The 4,166-nt window shown below is 61.6% G+C and overlaps 1 long non-coding RNA gene across 1 annotated transcript; it reads right to left on the bottom strand.

Moving 5' to 3' along the window:
- Positions 1–441: 441 nt before the first annotated feature.
- On the bottom strand, positions 442–1,748 carry LOC122238139. The gene is made up of 2 exons (XR_006217112.1): positions 1,616–1,748; positions 442–971 (listed from the first exon to the last, which is right to left on the bottom strand). It is a non-coding gene; the product is annotated as an uncharacterized LOC122238139 (long non-coding RNA).
- Positions 1,749–4,166: the final 2,418 nt, after the last annotated feature.

The following is a 4,166-nucleotide window of genomic DNA, read 5'->3' on the forward strand; positions in this document are numbered from 1 at the left end:
ACCCGCAACCCGCGGGGCCAGCCCTCCGGCTCCCCTCCGCTCCCCTCGCCCCGGCCAGCGCCCCCCGCGCTCTTGCCCTGGGAACCTTCCAGCTGAACTTTGCTGGGGCTGAACTCCGAGTCACTTCAAGGCAGTTTCGATTAAAACACAAGAAAGAAAAGAAAGGAAGGAAGACAAGAAGAGAGAGGGGTGGGGGCGGCCTGCGCGGGGAATTCCGCAATTACCCTTTGAAATTAGAATATTCAAACAGATGTTTCTGTTTTCATCCTGTCCTGCTCTCTTTCCAATCCAGTGAAATTAGGTCCAAAGTCATTATTCACCTAATCACGCTAATAGTTTAACATCCGATCTGCCCTCTGTCCAGACGGGGAGGGGAGTAGCCGAGGCTCCATTTTAACACTTCCTTTCCACTGATCCCTTAATTAAGTGGCATCTGTTCTAATACAAGTTAAATATTGCAGTTGACTTTATTTTCTTTCTCCTGGTCCTCCGGGTCCTGAGATGAGGGCAGATAAAGTGAAACACATTTGCTTCCCGGGAAGGAGGAAAGGACACAGAGCTGCCTTTCTGGAAACGCGGCCCATCAATCATAAACTGATTACAAATTCGTCACCTTGAATCAATTTCTGTTCACAAGTTCAAAAGGCACTATGAGCTCGGGGCTATCTGGAATATTCTACATGTGGAGAGGATTAACGTTTGATCGAATTCCTCCTTCTGAGCGGGAGACCGGTTTGGCCGAGCTTGGGGTGGGGGAGGCGAGTTCGAGACACGTGGGCTTTCACCTCCAAGAGCGGGCGCCCCTGCGTTCCCAGGCCCCCCTCCGCCGCGGGGAGTCTGGCTGCTGCGGGGAGGGGTCCCGGGCACCTCGATGTCCAACCCGATCTTGCCCGAGGCAGGCAAATCGCACCGTGGCATCATCTCTCATAGGCGGAATTTTCCTTAAGGTAACTGTCCTGAGGGAAGCAGCACTGTGAGAGAGACAGAGAGAACCGCTCACCAGATGGGAAGTGAAGGATGGGCTCGTCCCAAAGTCCCCAAGATGCCCTCGGACTTCCGCCCCCATTCCAGAACCTCAAGAAGGGGGACTTCTGTCCCCGTGTCCTGAGGTCTGGCGACAGAAAAACCTTAGCTTATCAACAAGCCAGGCCTCTGAACGGCCTTGTCTGAACTCAGGGAGATGAGGTGGGGGTGTCGGGGGGGGGGGAGGGGAGGGGAGGCAGAAAATCCCACTTCAGAGGGCTCCCGCTGGACTCCAGGTCAGACACGGTTTTGAAGAATGTCACCATTTTACCCCTGGAAAAGGGAGAGGTGGGGAGAGGGTGGAGTGGGGTTGGGGTGGGGGGGAGAAGGAAGGAAAGAGGGAGGGAGGGGGAGAGGGAGAGAGAGAGGGAGGAAGGAAGGGAGGGAGGGAGGGAGGAAAGAAAAAGGGAGGGAGGGAAGAAGGAAGGAAGGAAAAAGGGAGGGAGGGAAGAAGGAAGGAAGGAAAAAGGGAGGGAGGGAGGAAGGAAGGGAGGGAAGGAGGGAGGGAGGGAGGGAGGAGGGGCGAGGAAAGGAGAAAGGAGGGAGGGAGGGAGGGAAATACCGGGGCTTGTGGCCATCAGGGCCCCTGTACCCCTGCTCCGCCCTCCAGGTGGGGTCCTGGGCACATGACAGCCCCCAGCACCTGTGCCTCTCCGTCCAGTCCTTCTGGACGCGGGGGCCCTGCACCCGGACAGCCCCGTGGGCACGCGGGGTCCGGGGGAGGGAAAGAGGGGGCGTCCGGGCCACCCTGGCGTCAGAATGGGGGGCGGGGCGGTCGGGGCACGAATCCAGCCCCCGCTCCCTGCACGTGCTGCCCCGGCAGCCTCCCTCATGCGCTCAGCTCGTCCAGACGCCGGAACCCTCCAGCACCATTGGCGGGAACGTAAACTGGTGCGCTGCCTTCCTCTGAAACATTAAAAATAGAATCGCCACGTGACCCGGCAGTTCCACGTCTGGGTGTGTTCCCGAACTAATTGAGAGCAGGGGCTCGAAGACAGGCTCGCCTGCCCCGGTTCGCAGCAGCCGAGTCGTGGGGGGCAGCCCGGGGGGCCTGTGGCCGGGGGTCGGGGGGGGGGGGGCACCACCGCGCGGCCCGTCCGGACAAGGGGGCGGCATTCAGCCTCCGAGGAACATTCTATCGCTTGCGGCCGAGTGACACAGGCCAGTCACAGAAGGACAGATGGGCGACCGAGGGGGGCGCCGCGGGCGGCTCTCGGGACGGGCGCTGCCTCCGCTGGGTAAAGCGCTCCAGGACCGGCCGTGCCACCGTGCGCCCGTGACACCCACTCGATAAGAGATCGTGTTTGTCGGGTCTGGTGTTAAGTGTGCTCATTTTGTTCATTTTCACCCCCTAGTGGCCTCTTCTGGGTGAAAGTTCTGGGGAGAAATCTTCCCGGGCCGGAAGTCTGAAACCCACGTGCGGGTCCCTCGTGAACGTCACCACGCCAGGCTCCGCTCAGGGGCACCAGCGTCCCCCGGGCCTGCGCCGGGAGACCCTGCTCTGGCCCCAGGCCCTCCTGTCCCAGATGAGAAAAGCGAGGCCCCAGGAGGGAAGGAGGGTCTCCAAGGTCACCCAAGGTTCTTCCCTGATGGCACGAAGGGGCCCCTGGACCCCTCCTGCCTGCTTGCCTGTTGCTGCTGAATTTACATCCGGGACCCTGCCTTCCGCACCCCTGAAGTCCACTCCCGGAATGCGGAATGTTCCAGGCCACCGTGGGTGCCAGAGACGGAGGTGGCCACCGTCCCCGGTTAGCTCTGAGCGGAACGACCTCCCGGGACCTAGAAGCTGGTGTTGTGGCTGCAGCTGGGGTCGGGAGAGAGAGGGACCACGGACGGGGAGTCCCCGGGGAGACAGCTGGGAGGGCAGGAAGGAGGCCTTGCGTCCCTTGGGGGACGCGGGCCCAGTGCTGCCCGGCTCCTCGCTCCACACGGCTCGTCCTCGGCTCGCACAGGCGCTCCGGGAAGGTCTACCGGGCGAGCAGTCCCGACGGCCCTGGGAGTTTGTGGGTGCGTGGCAGGGGTGGCCTCGTGCCTGTAGGACACCTCCAGGGGTGGGGGACAGGAAATGCAGCGTGGATGGTCCAGGCAGAAGCCGGGCAGAGGGGAGCACGGGATCTTCCAGGAGCTGAGACAAGTTTCATCGCTCTGGAATCACGGGAGCTGTGCCTCCAGGGGGCCAGCACTTAGCAGGTGCTCCCGGAGCATCATCCCCTTCTTCCAAGAACAAGCAAGAACAGTGGGGACTGGAGCACAGGTGTGGCCGCCTGGGGCAGCAGCCAGGAGGCAGCAGGCAGGTGTGGGGGGAGGTGAGATCGAGGGAGGGCGGTGTGTCCTGAGAGGCGGGAGCTCCTTTGAGCTGGGAGGAAGCCAGGGGTCTTCCTGGAAGAAGGGGCGTTTGGAGCTGTACCTTGAGGAAAGCTCAGGCCCTGTGGACAGAGCGGCCACCGTTCCTCTTGGCAGGTGTAAGTGATACGCTGCTCGGGGGGTCAGCGGGTTCTCGGTGGCAGAATGAACTGACCCCGGACCGAGGTCCTTGTCCTGGACCTGAGCAGACGTCAGAGCCGCCCCGGGGGTCTGGCAACCAGGGCGGGGGGGGGGGGGAGACGACTGGGCACCCGCTGGACGGGAGAATGCCCACCGCCTGCCTGAGCAGAGAGCTCCCCCTTCCTCTGGGGGCTGGAGCCCCAGAACCCGTGGGGGAGGCGGTCTGCTGGCCATGAGGGCACAGGGACAGACAGACTCTGGCAAGACAGGCCTCAGGTACCAGCCAGCAGCCCCGGGAACCCAGCCCCAGAGCCCCGGGTGAGGCTGGGTGCCCTGAATCGCCCCCACTAGCCTGGGGGTGCACGGAGGAGCGGTCAGAAAGCTCAAGCCTCCCCGTCTGTCTTTTTCTGCCTCAGCCCTGGATCTACTTTGGGTTTAATTGTTCTGTTTTCCCCACAGATTGCCATTTCTTTACAGAATGACGATGACAAAATATCCCAAACACTGTCTCTGGAGGCAGCCAGACCAGGACATTGGCTCCTTCAGTTTCCAGCTGGGGCTTTAGGTGTGGTTGTTGTGTGGCCTCAGTCTCCCCATCTGTATAGTGGGTTGTCCCGAGACTTATACGAAGGTCGGTTCAGATGCCAGCTTGGCCCGTC

The sequence above is a fragment of the Panthera tigris genome, chromosome B1, assembly GCF_018350195.1.
Source record: "Panthera tigris isolate Pti1 chromosome B1, P.tigris_Pti1_mat1.1, whole genome shotgun sequence".
Taxonomy (NCBI): Eukaryota; Metazoa; Chordata; class Mammalia; order Carnivora; family Felidae; genus Panthera; species Panthera tigris.